The sequence below is a fragment of the Panthera leo genome, chromosome B1 (assembly GCF_018350215.1).
Source record: "Panthera leo isolate Ple1 chromosome B1, P.leo_Ple1_pat1.1, whole genome shotgun sequence".
Taxonomy (NCBI): Eukaryota; Metazoa; Chordata; class Mammalia; order Carnivora; family Felidae; genus Panthera; species Panthera leo.
In genome coordinates this window covers 95,945,144-95,967,643 of record NC_056682.1, presented here as the reverse complement: position 1 = coordinate 95,967,643, position 22,500 = coordinate 95,945,144, and the positions used below count along the sequence as shown (strand labels likewise).

General features: G+C 39.8%; 1 protein-coding gene across 1 annotated transcript in view; it reads left to right on the top strand.

Moving 5' to 3' along the window:
- JADE1 (jade family PHD finger 1) overlaps positions 1-22,500 on the top strand; it is a 320,862-nt gene that overhangs the window by 61,960 nt on the left and 236,402 nt on the right. The window lies entirely within an intron of this gene.

Sequence of the window (22,500 nt, the reverse complement as noted above, 5' to 3'; positions counted from 1 at the left end):
CTAATCCATAAAGGTAATATTATATGAAAAGTTTAAAACAAAACAAAATGAAAAATCACAGCTTGTCGTTGAGTGGCTCTTTCACTGTGGTGTGCAAGGAATAAAAAAGACTACCGTGCATTACCTGAACCCAACACTCTCATAGTCCAAACTTCCACAAGCCCAGGTCTATCGATGTTTGAAATCTGCTTCTCAGTTCTGCATCTGTGATTTTATAATGACTTCCACATGCATTAGCATTCCATTAATTGGCTACCATATAGGAACAGTTGTCTTATGAAGTGAGGGGATTTTTTTTTTCTTTTCTTTTCCATTAAAACCACAGGCCTACAGAATGAAAATGCTCAATCTAATGAGTGCAACCTGGAAAGTAATTTCATGGGCTGTAGTACTTTGATGGTGATAATTCCTGGATGTCAAAAGGATAAGGACACAGTTTTCTGCTTCTAATTTTATTCTTAGAAAATGATGATATTGAGCTATCCATAGAGTGCCCCTGTAGATTAATTCCAGTTTTTCTTTTGTAGAGGAGATTTAAAGGAAGTCTTAATCTGCTTTATATTTAACTCTTATCTCCACACTGTGAATTAAAAATAGAAAGCTGGACTAGCTAGTCTCACCTCCACAGACTCTCAGAGGGCTGAAGTTAGCCCAGGGGAAGGATGGGCTGAGAGCTGCTCCAGCTCTCTCTGGTTTAGCACCCCTCACTGACTTTCCCAATGTCCCCTTCTTTCTAATTTTCAAGCCAAGAACCTCATACTAACATGTCTGAAATGAGCAGTCCTTATTCTATGATTCTTATGGCATTTAGCATTTTGATCAGGAAATTTTTTTAAGTACTATTTATTTAAGTAATCTCTACACCCCGTGTGGGGCTCAAATTCATGACCCTGAGATCAAGAGTTGCTCACTCTTCTAACTGAGCCAGCCAGGTGCCCCAATCAGGTACTTTTCATTTGTCATAAAAAATCCTTTCAGAATCTGCAGACTTGGAAATTGTCTGCATCTTTTAATTGTTTCTTCTTAATCCATACTTGAGGTGGGAAGAGAGGTAAAGAGTACTTTAGGGGGCACCTGGGTGACTCAGTCGGTTGGGCATCCGACTTCAGCTTAGGTCACGATCTTGCAGTTCATGAGTTCAAGCCCCGCATCAGGTTCAGTGCTGACAGCTCAGAGCCCGGAGCCTGCTTAGAATTCTTGTTTCACTCTCTCTCTTTTTGTCCTCCCCCACTCATGCTCTGTGTGTGTGTCTCTCTCTCAAAAATAAATAAACATTTATAAAAATTTTTAAAAAGAGTACTTTAAGTTTTTTTTTTCTTTTCAGCTGGTGAAAACTGCTCTGGAGTACTTCCCCCTCCATTCCCCCCGCCCCATTTTCCTTATCTTCTCTCCTACTCTTTGCCCTCCCTTTTCCCATCTCACTTTTCCAAATCCCCTTGTTCCTTCTCCTTGTCTCTCTTCCCTTGCCATATCACCATCTGAGGCAGCAGGAAAGGCAAGAGGAGTTTAGGAGGTTGGGGGAGCAGGTGTCAGGGCAGTTCCTTCTTTCCTACCTGTCCAGCTCCTTCCTGAGCTTCAGAAATACAGTTGAGGGTCGGGGTGCCTGGGTGGTTCAGTCGGTTGAGCATCCAACTTCAGCTCAGGTCATGATCTCACCGTCTGTGAGTTTGAGCCCTGTGTCGGGCTCTGTGCTGACAGCATAGAGCCTGGAGACTGCTTCAAATTCTATGTCTCCCTCTCTCTCTGCTCCTCTCCCACTCATTCTCTGTCTCTCTCTCCTTCAAAAATAAATTTTAAAAAAACATTTAAAAAATTTAAATTAAAAAAAAAAAAGAAATACAGTTGAGGGTCACTGGTCCAAGAAGTAATCATGTAGTTAGTCAAGGTCAGAAAGGGTAGGAACCTCTACGATTCTGGGTTTCTGGCATTTTCAACCTGGCAAAGTTAGCAAGTCTGGTGAATTGTGGCTTGGAGAATTGTGGTAAGTGCAAGGAGAAAGCCAACAGCACAGTATGCAAGCAGAGCATCTCTGTACGTTATTCCTGCCCTCAATTCAAATATTCTCTCCCTCCAGCACTTTCTTCCTCCTGCATCTTACCCCAGGTGCATGTTTTCAATTCTAGAGTCTTAAACCAAAATACCAAAAGAGGCTATTTTATGCTTTGTTAATTGCAGAAAAGTACTGCTCTCAGGGGAAAAAGAGCCTTTATATCTTTTCTCTATTCCCTCCTCTTCACCGCCACGATTATAAGAACAGCAGTGAAAACCAGTTAGTGAGTTCCTGCTGTGTGCCTGACTGTGGGGGTACTGAATGTACATTCAGAGGAAACAGAGCCCCTCAAATTGTGGGGCCATCCAGCCCTTTGGACAGATACCAATGGGCTGCAGGACAGAGCTTTCCAAAAGGGGATTGTTTGGTAGAACACGACACTTAGTTGTGGAGACTGGTGTCTTGAAAAATAAAAAGAATGGAATGGAATGGAATGGAACAAAATTTAAAAAATATCAGAGGATATTGCATGTGGTAGGAGTAAGTATTATTTTGTGAAAATTTGGTTTTAGTTAAATACACACATCTCTACCTATCTAAAATGGAGAGTCTGGTAGTGCTTACTGAAACTTGGGGGCTCCTCCACACTTTCCAATCTCCCTTACTACCAGCAGTGTGACTGAGATCTGGCTGCACGAGTATGTCCAAAGGGAAAATGACACTTCCAGATATAGCACATAAACTCTCCCACCCAGGCTCCTCCACTCTTCCTTCCTTCCATATGCCAGCTGGATGACACCAGGGAACCTTGAAGCCACAAACTGTCAGAGCAACAGTGTGGAAGCAGCCTGGGTCCCTGAGTCATCATTTGGAAGAGTGCCACTCACCAGAGTCACCTGAGCAGGGATATCAGCTTTGGGCTTTATGTGAATGAAAAATAAACCTCTAGGGGCACCTGGGTAACTCAGTCAGTTGAGTGTCCAGCTCTTGATCTCAGCTCAGGCTGGTGAGTTCGAGCCTCACGTCAGCCTCTGTGTTGAGTGTTGAGCCTGCTTGGGATTCTCTCTCTCGCTCTCGCTCTTGCTCTCGCTCGCTCTCTCGCTCTCTCTCTTTCTTTCTCCCCTTGCCCTTGCCTCCCCCCTCAAAAATAAGTAAATAAACATAAAAAATAAAGAAAAATAAACTTCTAAAATATTAAGCCAGATTGTTTCACCTACCTTGTGCATGTGCACGTGTGTGTGGGGGGGTGGGGGGGTGGTATTTGGCTTATGCTATAACATGTATTTCTTAATGTACATTTTAGTTAAAAACATTTCAGGGGGTGGGTTAAATGGGTGACACACATTAGGGAGGGTACTCTTTAGGATGAGCACTGGGTGTCATATGTAAGAGATGAATCATTGGGTTTTGCTCCTGAAACCAAGACTACACTGTATGTTAACTAACTTGAAAATAATAATAATAATAATAATAATAATAATAATAATAATAAAACATTTGAAAGCCATTACCCTAGACAGTGATTCAGATGTGGTCCTGGATCAACTGTATTTGAATCACTTAGGATGTTTATTATAAATGTGGATTTCTGGACCCTACTGAGATCTGCTGAGTAAGGATCTTGGGCTGGGGCCAGAGAATGTTTAACATGTTTAACAAACACCACAGGTGAATCTTAACACTAAGTGTAAAAACAACTATTGCCCTGATATGGTAGAAACATACTTTCTTGGCAACCCTAGGGCTGGTTTAATCCACCAAGCTTTCTACCTATTTCCTTTGGTCACTGTCCAAAGTGTGAGTCTCTCCCTATTCCCCACTCTCTCTATATAATCTTATGACAATAATGCTCTATACTGATTCACATAATCCTTTTTTTTTAATTGTTAATGTTTATTTATTTTTAAGAGAGAGAGACAGAGTACGAACGGGGGAGGGGCAGAGAGAGAGAGGGAGACACAGAATCCGAAGCAGGCTTCAGGCTGTCAGCCCAGAGCCCGACATGGGGCTCGAACTCACAAACTGTGAGATCATGACCTGAGCCAAAGTCGGATGCTTAACCAACTGAGCCAGCCAGGTGCCCCTCACATAATCCTTTTCTAAGAACATCTCCCACTCCTCTCCTTCTTCCTAAACACTTTAACTGTCCTTTAAGAAGCTTATTGTGTAATTAACAAATACATCTATCCCTAAACCTTTTTTCTGAACATTCTTCTGGCTCTCCCCTGAGAATCTGTTTTGCTCCTCAGTGGAAGCTATTTCCCACATTTTATAGACTATCCTGAGGATTGGCAAGTAGGGCAAGTCTCTTCCTCAGTACTCACTGCCACTTCCCAACTGTGACTGCCTTGCTCTTTTGGATAGGCCTGTATGAATTAGTATGCCTTTGGTTGCAAGTAACAAAATATTCAACTACAAGAGCAATAAACAATAAGGACATTGATGATCTCACATTATACAAACTCAAAGGCTCGAGTGATACCTGGCTAATTCAGCAGCCCTTTTCATATTTCCACTCTATTTTCTCCAGCATGTTGAGGTTTATCCTAGGCTTGTTCCCTCATGATCATGAAATAGCTGCTGCAACTCCAGACATCACATCCCTCATAGCTATGTCAGTATTATTGTCTTATAATGCTGTCACAAATTATCACAAACTTGGTGGCTTAAATGGAAATTTATTCTCTCAGTGGTTAGAGACCAGAAGTCTAAAATCAGTATCACTAAGCTGAAATCAAGGTGTCAGCGGGGCCATACTCCCTCCACATGTTCTAGTAGAGGATCTGTTCCTTGCCTCTCCTAGCTCATGGTGGCTGCCAATATTTCTTGGCTTGTGGCTACATTACTTCAGTCTCTGCATCCATCTACATTGCCTTCCCCTCTCTGTGTCTTTCTTCTGTCTGAATCTAATTTCCTTCTGCCTTTCTCTTGTGAGAGACATTTAGGATACCTGTCATTGTATTTGGGACCCACCTAGATAATCCAGAGTAACGTCCCTATCTCATGATCCTGCAAAGACTCTGCAAAGACAACTGCAAAGACTCTTTTCCCATACAAGGTAACATAAATTCTAGGGATTAGCAACCTAGACTTTTATGAGGGCCATTATCCAGCTTATGTCTATGTCCAAAGGTAGAAAGAATAATTCTCATCTATAATTTCTTAACAAGGAGAAAATCTTTCCCAAGAGCTACCTGTCTTAGTCGGTTTGGGCTACTTAACAGAATACTCTATACTCTATACTCTATACTCTATACTCGATACTCTATACTATATACTACATACTGGGTGGCTTAAACAACAAACACTTATTTTTCACAGTTCTGGAGGCTGTAAAATCCAAGATCAAGGCACTATAGACCTGATGTCTGGTGAAAGCACTCTTCTTGGTTTCAGACTGCTGAATCTAGTTGTATCCTCACATAGCCAAGAGAAAATTTCTCTTGGACTTTTTTTATAAGGCACAAATCCCATTCATGAAGGTTCCTGCTTCATAATGTAACTATTTTCCAGAGACTTCACTTCCTAATACCATCACATTGTGGGGGGCAGATAGTATTTCCACATCTGAATTTTCAGGGGACATAATCTTTTAGTCCATAACACCCTCCACACCAACATATCGCCTCCTAGTTCTGTTTGCTGGGTGTTAGCTCATGACCTCTATGGGGGGAAGGAAGACTCTATCTGCAAAATATAAATAAATAAATAAATAAATAAATAAATAAATAAAATAATAAATAAAAAGAGGGTGAGGGAAGACTCTTGGTTAGAAACCATCAATATCTGTCTCACGATTCCTGCCTTTAAGGCTCATGCCTTTAGAACACTCTCTGCCCTTCCATGATGTTATTCCCTTTTGGTTTTCTGCTCATTCCTCCTCAGGCATTGAAGACTTCAGCATCTGTCTCATTGTCTTTCTCTGTGGCCCATTTAACCGCTGACCATTCAGTTCTTTGAATTCCTCATGTTCCAGTAACCATCACCATTCCATCCTTGTTCTGTTCCCATAGCTCTACCCTGGACCTGGATATCACTGCAACTGCTCCTTCTCCAAAATAACACCTACATTAAACTGTCCCTCTGACCACAGCCTCCCATCCTTCCAGCTTACTCACTTCACTCCTCTTCTCTCCTTTCTGCCTATCCAGCAGCCATTCTTGTCTTGAGTTTCCTCCTATCCAGATTATATTGCCCATATTTCTCAGTTACTGTGACCTGTGGTTATTCCATTAATGTTATTTAGCAAAACCCTAATCCTGGACCAATCCTACTATTTGCTTGTCTTTAATTCCTACCCCTTCACTCTCAGATAACTTTACTTCATATTTCACCGTTAAAATAGAAGACATCTGATAAAAATTCTTCAACTTCCCATTACACTTACTTGTCTATGTCCTGAGATGCTTAATCTTCCAGCCTTAAAGTGGAGTAGATCTCCTTCTAGTAGAGGGCAATCCATCTGTTTGATCACATGGAAATGTGACTAAGTTCTAGTCAACGAGATGTAAGTGGAATTGTAGTATAGAAGCATTTAGAAAGTATCATTGGGGCACCTGGGCAGTTCAGTCGGTTAAGCATCGAACTCTTGGTTTCAGTTCAGGTCATGATCTCACGGTTTCAGGAGTTCAAGCCCCACTTTGGGTTCTGTGCTGGCAGCACAGAGCCTGCTTGGGATTCTCTCTCTCCCAATCTCTCTCTGCCCCTCCCACTCATGTTGTTTCTGTTTCTCTCAAAATAAATAAATAAACTTAAAAAATTTTTAATTTAGAAAGCGTCACTAAAAGATAATGGGCACATGTTCCTTTGTCCTATTCTTCTAGTCCCTTCCTCCATCCAGATACCTGGAATGCGGATGTGATCACTGGAGTTCTTTCAGTTGTATCATAAGAATGATGCCCATGGGATGGCAGAGGAGTGAAATAGAACTATGTTTACTTCTTTAAATCACTCCAATTTATGACCCAAACAGGTGCAACTCTTCTTTCAGATTCTAAAATCCACACTCTTAGGATGTTCTTAAAATTTTGTTCTAAAATTACTTCATTTTAATTTTAAAAGAACTTCTCTTTCCCAACCTTGATAAATATTACCAAGTCTGCTTCCACTGACTTAACTCTGGTAGATTCCATGTCCCATTGTCCTTTCCCAATGTCTGGCTTTCCTCTCCATGATAGAGGTGAAGGGGACTAGAGGCAGGGGTAGGGTTGGGTATGGAAGAAAAGGTAGCCCCATTACCCATACATAATTCTAGTCAGCTTTTGGTAATATTTATATCATTCTCTCTTCCCTAATTTTCCCTCTCTCATTCTTCTCTTGTTGCTTTTGTTTCTATGCTCCTTTTACCTTATTTAGAAGTTGACTCAGAGCAGGAAAGATACTCAAACTATACATTAACATCATCAAGCTGTCATTCCTATCTCCCGTATTTTCTTTCTGCTTTCTTGTTTAGTGAAAATATTAAAGGTAAAAAGAGGACTTATCGTTTGATAGCCTTCCACAGGGACATAGAAAACTTCCTCTTAAAGGAAAATACATTTGATGATTTGTCTCAAAGTCTGATCTGAACGGAGAAAAGGTTCTTGCAAAGGGTGGCCAAAAACAACGTATGAGTAGGTGATTTACCTCCACCAACCCCCACACATGTCTTTCACTTTGCTGCCCAAGTGGCAACTCTGAGAGGCAGGCATGATTTGTTTATTCTCCTGCTTACAACCCCTCAGTGCCTCCTTTCCAACTTCACCTTTCACCTCTGGTCCTCCTCACACCCTGTGACACCAGTTACCCTGATTGCTTGCAGAAGCCTGGGCTGTTTCACCTCTCTGGGCTTCCTTTCTGTTGCTCTTTTCTGGCTGACCTCCCACCTCATCCTTCTAGCAAATATCCATTCCCCTTCAAAGCTCAACTCAAGATTATCTCCTTGTCTTTTGTGAGGCCACTTGTCCCCTTTCACCTCCTTTCTCCCAACTGAACTTTTCCTTCATTCTGTCCCCCTTAAAACAAGTATTTTAACATGTATCACACTTTATCACAAAATTATTTGACATGTTTGTATCCTTCTGTTTGACTATAAGCTCACCAAAAGGCAGGTACTCATGAACACTTTCATTTTGTAAAAGAATCGATTAACAACAAAATATAACATGAAAATCCCCCGTCACTTCTAATCCCTAAGTAACCCTCCCCTCCCCATCTTATTTGTATTTGAACCTCCATGCCTAGTTCAGCATCTGGCACACAGAAGCCCCCACAACTATATTTTGAATAATGAATGAATGAATGACTATCCTTCCAAGGTTGTTCTTCTCAACCAGTGACGCATCTGATCATAAATCTGAGTTTAAATAACCATTCACAGCATGCGGCTTCCTCACTCCAAGGTAACATTGTATGTGCTCACTTGTGGTTTATTTTTGCTAATTCACTGTCTGAGTCTTCAGTCTCCTCCAGGTCCTGTTTACTTTGACTATTCAAAGCTCTGCTCCTCTGTTGGAGCAGTTTACATTGGGAGGAAGTTTTCTCTCTGCCTATGCAGTGTAAATTGGTTTCTAAACAATCTAAACAGTCTCCATTAATATTGTACTGTAGAACAAGGCAGGATAAAATATTCAAAGTAGCAAGAGTTACTTTTTAGGATGATTGAATATGATGAAGGAGCCAAGGACAAAGGGTAATTTATTCCAAAGGAAGTCAACACCTTTGCTTTGCACTAGCTCTTGCAGTTAAAAAATAGGGCTGGTAATTGGACTTGCTTTATGAAAATCTCATTAGCATTAGCATATAACTAAAATGCACAGCTCCATAGTTAATTGCAATCCTGCACTGCGGTTAACAACTACAGTGATGACATTTGCATATTGCACATAAAATTAAAAATGCATGTCAGATAGGTGCTCTTTCAGAAAAAAAAAATCCTTGAATAACATTGCATTCACTACAATAATCAGAAAGATTTTGAATTTGAATGGAAATTATATGTATAGTATGAGCTTTAGAAAGACAGAGGAGCCTGATCAAGGAGGAGGGGAAGCTAAATCTGCAACATCACATAGGCAAAACTCCAGCAGCTGGAATCTTCTTCAAGGGCAGAGACCTGTAATATGGAACAGTGTGTGATTTGTGTAAATACAACCCTTTCATCTGAAAGTCTCATTTCACCTTCCAGGCATCAGTCCTATCTTGGTGCTTTTCCTCTAGACTGCAAGTTTCTTGAGATCCTGGGCTTGATCTTTTTAAATCTTTGTATCCCACATTGCTCAGCATGTAGGAGGCACTCAGTTGTTGGAGTTGCAAACCAACTCAGGTCCTCTCTAATTGAATCCAGTAGACGCAAGAGGCTGTAGTGAAGTGGAGTGAAGTGGATGGATGTTCACTTTTATGCCCTGGAGTCGGTTACCTTGAACCAGTTACTTCAGTTTTCCTAAGCCTCCATTTCCTCCTCTATGTTTTCTGCCTTCTAAGGTTTTTGAGAAGATTCAGAAAGAGAATATATATATATATATATATATATATATATATATATATATATATTAGCACAACACAGTGCCTGGCATATAACAAGTGCTACTATTATTGTTGCTGTTGTTTTGGGATTAAAGATCATGGGAAAATGAAGCTTTCAGGTTTTGTTTCTGTTTTTGTAGCTTTTCCCATGTTGAAGCTGGAGGTACAAATCACTTTGTATGTCAGTTCCAATGCCAGTCAACTATAAGATGAATCGATGTTACCAGGAGTAACAGTACTTGCCACAAGATCACATGAGGCCCTGAAAAGAGAATGGAGGGGCATAAAACAACAATACCACTCTTTTGGTGGTTGAAACAAGAATCTATTATCAGGCTTTGTACATGATACTCCTCTGTTGACCCTAAATTGTCTGCTTCTTGGAAGACAACAATGTGCAAGAAACCAGAATAAGGAAGGGAAGGCAGAAGATAGATAGAAGATAGATAGGGCTGAGATATTTTATTCATTCATTCATTCATTAATATTTTTGTGCCTATCTGTACCTCTGCAATGCACTGTGCTAGGCACTCAGAGACACAGATGATCATGGATGTGGACCTGACTGATATACAATTGGAAATTCTGGACTAGAAATAAAGTGAAGGATTGGAACTAGAGTTAAAGATATGGATGTCATCTGCATAGAAAAGAGTTGCAACTCTGAACATAGGTGAGGTCCCTGTTGCTATTCATTGGGGAGCCCTCCCACTTAGGGGATGGAATGTCCCATTCTCAGATTCATTATCAGGCTTTGTATATGGCACTCTCAGTGATCCTAAATTGTCTGCTTCTTAGAAGACAGTCATAGTCCAAGAATGAAGCTAATGGTGCCAATGAAGGAAACAGAGAAGAAGAAGTATGGGAAGAAAAAGGGCAGAGAGGCCTGGGAGGCTGAAGGAGGGAAGAATTTTAATGGATAAGGTGGTATTTACCAGAGTCAGCTCTGTGTAAGTTCAATGAGAGCCATTGGATTTGGAGTCACCAGGAGGAGACTAGTGACTCTTGTTTAAGAGGAAGCTACTGTAAGAGTGCCTGGCTGGCTGAGTCAGGGCAGCATGAAACTCTTGATCTCAGCCATGAGTTCAAACCCCTCATTGGGCATGGAGCTTACTTAAAAAATAAAAAATATATGGGCATCTGGGTGGCTCAGTCAGTTAAGCATCTGATTCTTGGTTTTGACTCAGGGCATGATCTCATGGCTCTTGAGATTAAGCCCTGTATTGGGCTCTGTGCTGAGAGCACAGAGCATGCTTGGGATTCTCTTTCCTTCTCTCTCTGCCCCTCCCCTGCTCATGTTTGCTCTCTCTCAAAATAAATAAATAAATAAATAAATAAATAAATAAATAAACAAACAGATAGATAGATAGATAGATAAAATTTTTAAAAATAAGCAAAAATTTAAAAATTAAAAATATATTTGTGGCTCAGTCAGTTAAGTGTCTGACTTCAGCTCTGGTCATGATCTCATGGTCAATGCATTTGAACTCTCCGTTGGGCTCTGTGCTGACAGCTCAGAGCCTAGAGCCTGCTTCAGATTCTGTATCTCCCTCTCTCTCTCTGCCCCTCCCCTACTCACACTCTATTGCCCTCTCAAAAATGAATAAACATTATATATATATATATATATATATATATATATATATATATATATTTATTTATTTATTTGTTGGGATGCCTGGCTGCCTCGGTTGGTAGAGCATGCAGCTCTTGATCTTGGGGGTGTTGGATATAGAGTAGTTAATAAAAAATTTTTTAAAAAAGAGGGAAGCTAATGTAAAATGGTACGAGTGACCACTTGACATCAAGGGTAGGTAAAGAATGAAAGGATAGGAAGGAAATGTAGAAAAATGTAGGCTATGCTTTGGCAGTAAAAGGAAAAAGCTCAGCCAGCAGCTTGAGGGCATAGCAGAGCTGGAACAGAATGCACATAGTACTGGAGAGACCTAAAGTAGAAGCCAGTGAGAAAAGAGAGAGAGAAGATATGAGACAGCTAGAGGTGGTGATATCCTTGGAAGCAGCCCAGGTCCCAAGCTGCACAGCATTCTTGTGAGCTGTTTGTTCTGTTCTGTGGGGACTGAGGTCAGGACCTTCTCACTTGGGTGAGGTTCCCCTTTTCCTCAGCCCTGCAGCTCAGTTTCCCACCTGTATCCTGATACATATTGAATCATAATTTTCAGTTTTTTCATCTGTCTCCTTTGATGGTGAACTCCTCAGTTGCAGAAGCCACCTTTTATTCATCTGAGCATCCCCAGTGCCTAGTTCAGGGTCTGGCACAGTCAATAAGGATTATTGAACTCAGTGATATAGTCCCTCTTGGCCAGTCTGTTCCATTAGCTGGAGTTCCCAGTAATTACACAGCCCCTATATAAATCCTCCCACCTCTGCCCCCATCTCACATATATCTAACATTGAGGTGAGAGAAGACTGCGTATAGTTCACTCTCCTCCCCATACTTGCAGAGCAGACCAGAAAACATGGGAGCCCGGTCTCACCTTGTACTAAATGAATTGTGTAAGGCACGAACTGAAAATAAAGCCAAGAAGCCACAATCCTATTCTCTCCTAGCTTTCTTTAGAGAGTTTCTTCCCCAGAGTCTTTCTACTTCTCTTTCTACTCCTTCTCTTCTGACTAGTATGTTTTTTTTTTCAACTCTCTATTACCTATATCTATTTCTACTTTTAAAAGCCTGTTTTTAGATCCAGGTCTTTCATTTGCCTTTACTCAAAGGCTTTCTGTGGACACACTATCTCTAAGAAAATAATCTTGAATGATAATCTGATCATTGAAACTGAGCCAGTGTTTTTCACCCCTTTCAATGTTTTTCACCCCTTTCAGTGTTTTTCACTGTTTTCATCCTGTGTGGGTCCAACTCAGACAAGACCTCAAAACACAAAAGCTTTCATTAAAGAACAGACCTTCAGACCTCCAATTTAGAGTTATGAGCCTTTCTGGAAAGGGATAGAGATGAATCCATGAACTCAAAACTGTGTGCCAGACTGTCCTGATATTCCTTAAGAAATCAATAGTTGCAAAGCTTTCCAACTAGCAACAAAGAAACTTCCTTTCTCACCCATGCTTAAAAAATAATTTTTTTTCTTCCAGAAATTTTTTTACTAGTAATCTCTTTAGGTCTAATCCTCTACTATTTAATCTGAACACATTGGCTTCCCACTTTTTGTGAAATTAGGATTGCCTGGCAATGACCCACAGGCACAAAGAGGCAGGCAAACTGGGGTGTAATTCTACTCCTGTTACTGACTGCCTTCTCTGGGGGGGCCACTGCACACCCACTGTCCTGTGAGTCCTGTGAGTTTGCAGATCCTGGGGTCCAAGAAAAGGAAGCATTGTCTCACAGCTATAAATCAAGAATTGTGTTCATGGATTTCATTTTCCTGCTTCTCGCTCATGCTCGTTCTTGTTTTCCTGGCACAAGGGCATTTGCGCCTAGAATGGCTGCTTACCTCAGCTGACTGCTATTTGCCGGCACCCAGCTCATTTTGTTGTTCTGAAAAGCCACATAAAGGAAAGAGTTGGTAATTCTTCCTGATGCTACATTAAACTTATCTGTACTAAATATGTCTCAAACACCCAAACTGCCTTAAAACCTAAATAAACTAAGCTGAACAAATGACTCACTTTCTGGCGTGCAGGGGTGGGACACACACACACATACCCTGATCACCTAACTACACAGCTTTTGTCGATGTTGCTCTACCAGGGACTTCTACTTTCGGCTTCTATCTTGAGTCTCTTGGTTCCTGACCAACACGAGGCTCTACTTGTTTAGTGGGGTTCAGAATTCAGTGTGGAGTGGTTTGGATGGTGGGGGTAGTACACACAGCACTCCTACCATCTTTTTTGAGTGGACCTGCTGGCAACCAAAGGCACGTGGCCAGCTGTCTCTTGCACCTGACATGTCTACATAGAGCCTTTCCTCTGGCTCGCTCTTTGGGCCTGCACAGTTTGCCATTCTGCCTCTTTCTTTCTGCCAGTGCCTTTGCTGAAGGATAGCCACCCCATTTCCAAAGACGTCCTGCTGGCATCTCCGTCTAATGCAGTTTCTAGCAGCTCACAGCAACACAGAGTCATTTGAACCATATACTTAAAGACTATGTTCTGTTTCCTCTGCAGCTCACCAAAAGGAGCTGCTTGTTTATCCAGCTGTCAGCCATTTCCCATAAATGTCTGGCCCAGTAGACTGTGTTGTGTCAGGCATTGCTTTAGTACCAATGGGCTGGCCCTTGGCCAGGCCCTCATTGTTGACGACTCCATCTTGCTATTGAATGCTAAGTATGAGTCAGAGGTGATGTTGGTGAAACCTTGGGCAGGTCCGGACGACAAGGGCGGACGAAGCCACACAGGGAGCATGGGCCTGACCTCCACTCTGCAGATCTGTGGATAGTTCTGAAGCTGGATGCCACGTTGGTACAAACAGTAGGAAATGCAATTCAACTAGTCCAACGCACTCATCACTGGGCTGGGCTGTCAGAGGGGAGGAAGAAGCGTATGTTGGTTTCTGTAGGAGCTATGGCCGGCAGCCCAGCTTCTTAATTGAGTTTAGTTTGAAAATAAATGCCTCACTGGACAGTAGCACTTATCAACTCTTTTTGGAAGAAAATTGTTGCTTTGTGTAGGCTGATGTGTAACTTTAATAATCTTATCATTAGTTCTGAATACTGTGCTAATTATTAAAAGTTTTCCTTCATCTTTTGTATGTATTATCGTATTTATTCAGCAGCAGCTGGCGAATGATTGTATCATTCGATAATGCCCACATTTTAAGAGGTTAAATTTCCTAGACGCCAGTTTCTAAGTTTCATATATCCTTGCTTGTGCTTTTTAAAGATACTGAAAAATAATATTCTACAAAACCCTTTCCTGCTTTGTGGTGATGAGGTCAGACAGACCTCCCCTTAGGCTGACTAATGCTTCATACAACTTTGGGGTGGCCTTGGAAACTCGGAGACATTTGGGGTATGCTTAGTCACCACCACAGCTTAGTCCCATGGCTCCCGTCACCACATTGGTGAGTTGGTAGTACAATAGAGATGTCACCGTGGTAGGGCCTGGAATGAGAGCCATTCATGGGGCTATTTCCCTGGAAAAAAAGAAGAATACGTTGTTTCTAATTATTTCTTATTAGAAGGAATTTCCTAATGGAAAATGCTCCTCTACTAAATAGGATTTTATCTGTACAAAACTTTATTGCTTATGACTGTCAGGGTCAATTCCCATTGGCATCTGAGCACTGAAAAATGACATCTGTCATCACAAGAGAAAAAAGTATTTTTTTTTTTCTTATGTTGGTCAAAAGCCAAGTCATTAATTGCCAACCAATAAAGACAGAGCCAAGGGGAAAGGAGTTATTCAGAGTTCTAATTGCCCCTGAAATTCCAGATAGAAAACTTTACATTCGTTTATACTTTAGGTAGCAGAAAAGTCCAAAGGACCAAGTTCTTTGGCTAAACCAGAATTTGGTTTGACCAACATTCCCTAGGAATGGATCGTTGGCTGGGATTTGTACATACATTTGTTATAGCTTCATGTGTACTATAATAAGATGAATATATACACATACACATACACACATCAGTCTGATATGTTAATCATAAGGTATCAAATTATTTTCAAAAAAATTTTGGTTTTTTATTTATATTTGAGAGAGAGAGAGAGAGAGAGACAGAGAGGGAGGAGCAGAGAGAGAGACACACACAGAATCTGAAGCAGGCTCCAGGCTCTGAGCTGTCGGCACAGAGACCAACGCAGGGCTTGAACTCATGAACCATGAGATCATGACCTGAGCCAAAGTCGGTGCTTAACTGACTGAGCCACCTCAAGTTATTTTCAAAGACACAAACTTTATGTGAGGGTAAAGATCTTAACATGTAAAACGCAAAAAGATATTTCCTGGCTATACTGCTATTTTATGCCAATGGAATATAGAATTTAACTTAAGAAAGTCATAATTTGTGAATTAAAATGAGATGAAAAATGTTGACCAGCTATAGGAAAAGGTCAGCAATTCAAGGTGTGCAGTCTGGATTATTTTCTGTTTCACTGACCAACATTTTGTTTTTAGTTTTATTATATAGTCAGGGTTTTCCCTATACTACAAAACATTGATAGTTTTCAATCCATTACTACCCACTGGAGTATAGTGTAAATTCTTGTGTGTGCTTCAATATTTTTTTTTTTTTTAGAAATCATTCTTTGGATTGCTTGGATTGCTATTCATAGAGTGAGAAGGAATTACTTGGTATATTCCTTGTGTTTTTATTAAAGCTAAACATTTTTTAAAAATACATAGGACTAGAAATTTCCTGAGTTGCCTCAGATTTTGATCAGAGGAGGCAGAAGAAGAGCAGAAACTTGTGGAAAGACAAAATGGTCATGGTGGTAGAAGCTACCACCTTTGTAGGATGACACTCAGAGGTTGTCTTCGATTTTAGTTTATATCTTAAAGAAAATTTTACACTGTTTCACAAATAGATTGACAGCTTACACTTTACAACACAGTGTGTGCAAAGCACTTAACACTTTTCCTGGGCCATGTTGACTTCACACTGGGATACTGGGAGAGGGGATTACCACAGTTACATGAGTCAGCATTCCTCACACCTGTTTATGCTGTGGTTTCAGAAAAGAGATCTGATTCTTTGTTTTTCTCACCCAACACTATAAATTGATTTACTCATTGATTCAGCAAATATTTATTGAGAACCTATGATGCTAAAATAGTCTGGGAAATAATCTTTCATGATTTATGATATGTGACAGATTAGTATTAATTGTTGAATTAACAGAGGATTCGGAATTACCAATCAATATAAATAAGTCAGGAGTAGCTTAGAATTCTCCCTGAAGCATGCTTATAACCTGGCTATATAGAAATTAAAGTGAATATACATTTTGCTATCTAGGCAGGTAGCTAGTAGTCAAATTGCCGCCATGCATCTTGGAGGTTGAACAGGCAAAGAAGTCCATTAGCAAAGTTCAAGTTTCCAAAACTAGGGTGGGTGCATTCATTTTGGGATATAGGCAAAAATGGATTTGTTTGTGAAGGGCAAAGTGCTTAAATCAGGAAAGGGCTGCAAAGTAGGGACTAGAGTGTTTACATGATCAAGAAGGAGGTGAGCTTATGATTCAGAAGTTCAGAGTCAGCACAACCTAAATAAATCTGGTCTTAAAGGAACAGCTGTTTCTCTATGACTCATTTAAGATGCCTTGCAAAACCAGAAGCTCTAGAACTAGAGCTTGAGGATGGGAAAATTAACTACAAATGGAGCAACTTTTAATAGCTGGCTCCTAATAACTATTGTCCAAAGGAAGCTGGCTTTTTGGTTGTCATCTAGGTATGTTTCCAGTAAAATGTGAATGGAATGTATCGCATTTTACAAAACCAAAAAAGCAAAAAACAAAAACAAAACAAAACAAAAGTTCTTAAAATGGGCAAGCTTTCATGGTGTTGTTCTCTTGAATCACTGATGTTAATGCTTATCATAACTAGTAAGGTGAGGATTAAGTTCTTCTAAGAATGATGGCATTTATATGTAAACACCAAATTGATGTAAACTATTATCATAAAAACGAGTGGAAGAAAGGTCATGAGTGAATACCTGGTGGCTAAAGTATGATTTAAATCAGCAAAAGGAAGGTGCTACTATCCAGGAAATGATCTTATAGCTGGTCTCTTGTGAAATAGACACTAATATTTCACTCCTCAACTCAACATATATAAACAGTAGAGCTAAAACCAAAAGCTTAGAAGCTTAGAAGTTGAGAATTTTCAATGTCAATACTCATAACTGGAGAGATAACACTTTTATTTTCTGAATATACTAAAAGCCAGTGTAAAATAGTAGCATTGTTTCATTGCTGAATGCACCTACATCATCTGGTGATTTCTATTATGAATGATTTCGATACAATACTATTGCATCGCAAGAAACAGCTCAGATAAACTCTTGGAATATCTCCAGTTTTTGTGATTTTGTTGGTCAAAAGCACATATAATAAGAAAAAAAAGACCTTTGTATTTTGCCTAAGATTATCTCTGTTCAGTGATTCCATTTCTTGCTTTAAATATTGGATCAGTGGGGTGTTGAATACCAAATGTATAACAAAAACAAAATATGGTTAAAACTCTTTCTAATGGTTCCCTACCTAAGGGTTATGAACTATGGTAGAGATATGGGGATAGGAGAGCAAGTGTGTGTTCCCAAAACACACGTTGTTTACACTGTAAGTAAATAATATGCATATGTTTATACTCTTATTTTTAAATAAGAAATACTGTGGCAGTTATTAACTTCAGAACATTACTAGGTTTATAGAAGCTTTTATTAGTATACATTTTCTCACTCAACTGAACACTAAAAATATAATTGCAATAAAATGGAGAGTCTTCAAAAGTTTTTTACTTCGAAAGGAATTCTCAAATTACTCAAAATTTTTAGAACAATTCAGGAGTTAGATGTGGAAGGGCCTCCTTGAGGTTAATTTTTTCCCCTATTTTTTTCCTGAGGGGAATATCAGTAGGAGATACAGCCAGAATATTTTGGGGTGTTCTAGATAATATATCCGTTTCCACAAAAATTACTTGCCTACATTTAATTATGTCACCCTTAAAAACAGGGGAAATTATAATTCTATCCATTTGAGAGTGTCTAATCTTTTAAAAACACATTTAGATATAAGCCATATGTTAAACTGAGTAAATCAGGTGTTGAAATAATGTCTTTACTTTCAAATATATTATGCCAGTATTTTTTTAATTTTTTAAAAAATTATTTATTTATTTTAGAGACAGAAAGCATGAGCAGGGGAGAGGGGCAGAAAGAGAAACAGAGAGAATCTCAAGCAGGCTTAACTGACTGTGTCATCCAGGCACCCCTATACCAATATTTTTTTAATTACAACAAATCAGTAGCAGCCAGTGTACATCAGAATACATTATCAGGTCCATAGCTCTGCTGGAGGAAGATATTGTTTTGGCAGTTGGTAACTTGATAAGGTGTTGATAATGAGATGATACCTATAGTTCGAGGGCAAGAAGCTTGCCTTTAGCCTTGACAAGGAGTCTGTATTATCTGTCTGTTCATCCACTGGCACCAGTGTTAGCCAATTGACCCAGAAGATGGGTTGTCCAGTTGATTCCTTAGTGGCACCTCAACTCCAGGAGCGTACTCATCTTTCTTTGGACCACAAAGATGATGCACTAAAGATTATTGGCAACAATTTTAATCTGCACCCTTACTTCTTCCCCTAGCAATGTTCATTCATTTATTCATACATTGAAAAGTGTTTGTGATGTGCCAGAAGCTATGCAAGATGCTGGGCATACAATGATGAGCAAATGCAGGCACAATCAAATAAACACACAATTAACATGTAATTAAAAACTAAGATAGGCACCATAGGAAGGGATAAGGGCCATGAGGGAAAAGATCTGAATCCAGATGGGGATTTAGAGAAGGCTGCCTAAGGAGGCTTGGCTTGAGTAAGAACTAAAGCCGTATCAACAGAACTGGAAACCAATAACTGTGTGATTTAATTTTGTTAATTAAAATTAAATAAAATATAAAATTCAGCTTTTCAGTCACACTAGCCACATTCAAGTGCTCAAAAGCCACACATGGCTAGTACCTACTACAGTGCAGGTATAGAACATTTGTATCATTGCAGAAAGTTCTATCGGACAGCACTGGTATAAATGATGAACAGGAATCAACCAGCAGAATGGTGAGCAAAACCATTATAGGTTGAGAAGAGGCCATGTGCAAAGGCTGTATTAGTGAGGGAGACAGTTTACAAACTGAAAGAAGGCCACCATCGCTGGAATGAAAAGGTGAGAACAGTATCAAATGAAACTGGAAAGATAAGTAAGATCAAAAGCTTACAAGGACTTGTAGGTCTTGTTAAAGACTTTGGTCTCTTCCCTGAAAGAAAAGAGATTTGAGTGGGAGATGGGAGATTAGTGTTTACAGGTTGAAGAGAGAAGAGTTTCAGATGGCTGTGGAGAGTGAGACCAAGGAACTATAGGAAGCTTGCTAAGTAAGTTAAGGAATGTTGAGGAACTCTCTCAGTTTGGTGATCGTGAATTCATAATTACACCATTCTTTCTTGTTGTATTAACTTTCTCTGAAAAGGCAGCTTGGGTGTAGAAATAAAGAGAGAGAGAGAAAAAAAAATAGGATAAATACAGAGCTCAGATTCTGCCAGAAGGGTGGGGGCTAGGGAATTCAGGGTACTGGCAAAGGTGTTACTGAAATGACAGGCCATGGGATTTTGGCTGGATAAGGGAACAAGGCATGAAAGTAAAGGACGTCAATGAACTGAAAATCCAAATTCAGATACAGAATAATCATAGTGGGAGGGAAAGACTGAAGGAGAGGCAGGTGTGGTCAGAAAGCAAGATGTTTGAATCAGCAACTTTGTCAGTGGAGCAATGGCAGATGATGACAAGATCCAGGGTGTGACCCCAAGAGTGCGCAGCAGAGATGGACAGAAGTTGAAGCCATTAGAGATGGAAGCCAGACTATCCTATGGAAACTCTGAATTTTGAAATGACTGGGGTTGAGAGGAGTGCCTGCTAGGAGACCAAAGAGTGAATGGGAGGCCCAGAGATGAAAGCTATGGTGGGGGATGGAGCGGGGGTTGTATTAGGGAGTGTGGCACTGACTCAGAGGAGAGGGCTACAAGAGTGTAATGGAGTAAGGCTCTGGAAATGGCAATGGGCACAATGAAATACCAACTCCCCCTGCTGTGTGAGAGAATAAACAACCACTATTTGAGAGGTCCACAGGAGAAGCGGTATCTGCAGGCAAAAGTCAGGTTTCATTGGAGCAAGAAGGTGAAGAGGCTTCAGAGAAGTTGATGATACAGGAGGGTTTGCTGAGTATGAAACCTGTGGAGGGCATAATGGCAGGTTTGGGCAAGTGAGGAGGAATGGAGGACTCATTCATAGAATAGTAGAACAATCATGCTAGAGGATTGACAACTAAAATGGATTCTATTTGGGAATTGATTGGTAAAAAATAAGTTGACAGGCTTAGTAGTGATCACTGACCCTAACAGTCCAAGGGTTTGGCTCACTTGGCCTGAGGTTGGGGTGTTTCTGCAGGGATTTCTGCACATGCCACTGTTCTGGATATTCTTGAATCAGAAGTTGCATTTCAGCCCCTGTACAGCTTAATGTAGCTTTGGTCCCAGAGACTTCAATTTTAACACCTGCTGGTTATTGGCTATTTCACAGGTGAGGTGTTAAAGAATCCCACAGATTGGGGTTGAAGGATCCTACATGAGGTGTTAGGGACCTCAGAGGTTAGGGGTTATCCCATCCCAGAGAATGTGGTATAGGCAATCCTAGAAGATGCATCTCCGTACTCGAAATGCCTAGGGTATGCTGGTCCAAGGAATCTGCAATCTGCAAGTGATGTATGCCATATCTATCTATCTATATAAATATATATATAAATATATATATACACACACACTCACATACATATATACAAGTATAAATATATATATTATTATATATTACATATGCATAAATAGATACTATCTATATTTTTTCCAGATGTGTTATTTTTATTTTTTAATTTTATTTTTTATTTTTAAAAATTTATATCCAAATTAGTTAGCATGTAGTGCAACAATGATTTCAGGAGTAGATTCCTTAGTGCCCCTTACCCATTTAGCCCATCCCTCCTCCCACAACCCCTCCCATAACCCTCCTTTTGTTCTCCATATCTATAAGTCTCTTCTGTTTTGTCCCCCTCCCCGTTTTTATATTATTTTTGTTTCCCTTCCCTTATGTTCATCTGTTTTGTCTCTTAAAGTCCTCATATGAGTGAAGTAATATGATTTTTGTCTTTCTCTGACTAATTTCACTTAGCATAATACCCTCCAGTTCCATCCACGTAGTTGCAAATAGCAAGATTTCATTCCTTTTGATTGCCGAGTAATATTCCATTGTATATATATACCACCTCTTCTTTATCCATTCATCCATCGATGGACATTTGGGCTCTTTCCATACTTTGACTATTGTTGATAGTGCTGCTATAAACATGGGGGGGCATGTGTCCCTTCAAAACAGCACCCCTGTATCCCTTGGATAAATGCCTAGTATTGCAATTGCTGGGTCATAAGGTAGTTCTATTTTTAGTTTTTTGAGGAACCTCCATACTGTTTTCCAGAGTGGCTGCACCAGCTTGCATTCCCACTATCTATATTTTATATACATAGTACTATATGTATTTTATATATATAGTGCTATGACTTATTATTAGAATTCAAGGATTTAGGATTTACTCTGGGTCATCATATACAAGCTTCTCAACCTTTTTGAGTCAACATCATGTCCTTATTAGTCCCTAATTATAGATCAGAAGATCTTAAATCAAATATAATCATTAGGCTTTGTAATTTAAGAACTCTGGTCACAGCATATCTTCAGTTTTTAAGTTGTGAAAATTTGCATAAGCTGCAAGTTATGTACTATTTTTAGTTCTAACAAAATATAGCTGGAGGTCTTGTCACAAGATTAACAAACATAAATTACTGGGGAGGTTATTTATTATTTTAATTATGTGGCATTATCTTTCCCCACTGACAAAAGCAATCAAAATGACCAAAATTGAACCAGTGAAAATGAACAGATTCCCAAAGTTTATAAATGTTGTTAAAAAATATCGTGCATTTATTAAATTTCTTACATGTTAACCAAAAAGCGTTAGTGAACTAAATACACAGTGGCCCCCTCCTTACGGGTTAAAAATCTGGCTAAAAGTAGACAGAATTCTCGAACGCATTTCATCAATCCTCTCTCTTTCTAGATCAGGAAACTGACACTTAGGTCTGGTGCAGGGACCATTTCCAATGACTTTAACCTATACTGACAAAATGTCAGGCAAGACTTTGATAGTGACAGGAACTAGATGGAATGATAATATTGTAAGTGTTAAGTCTCCAATATAGCAGCATTAGAGTCTTAGACTTTG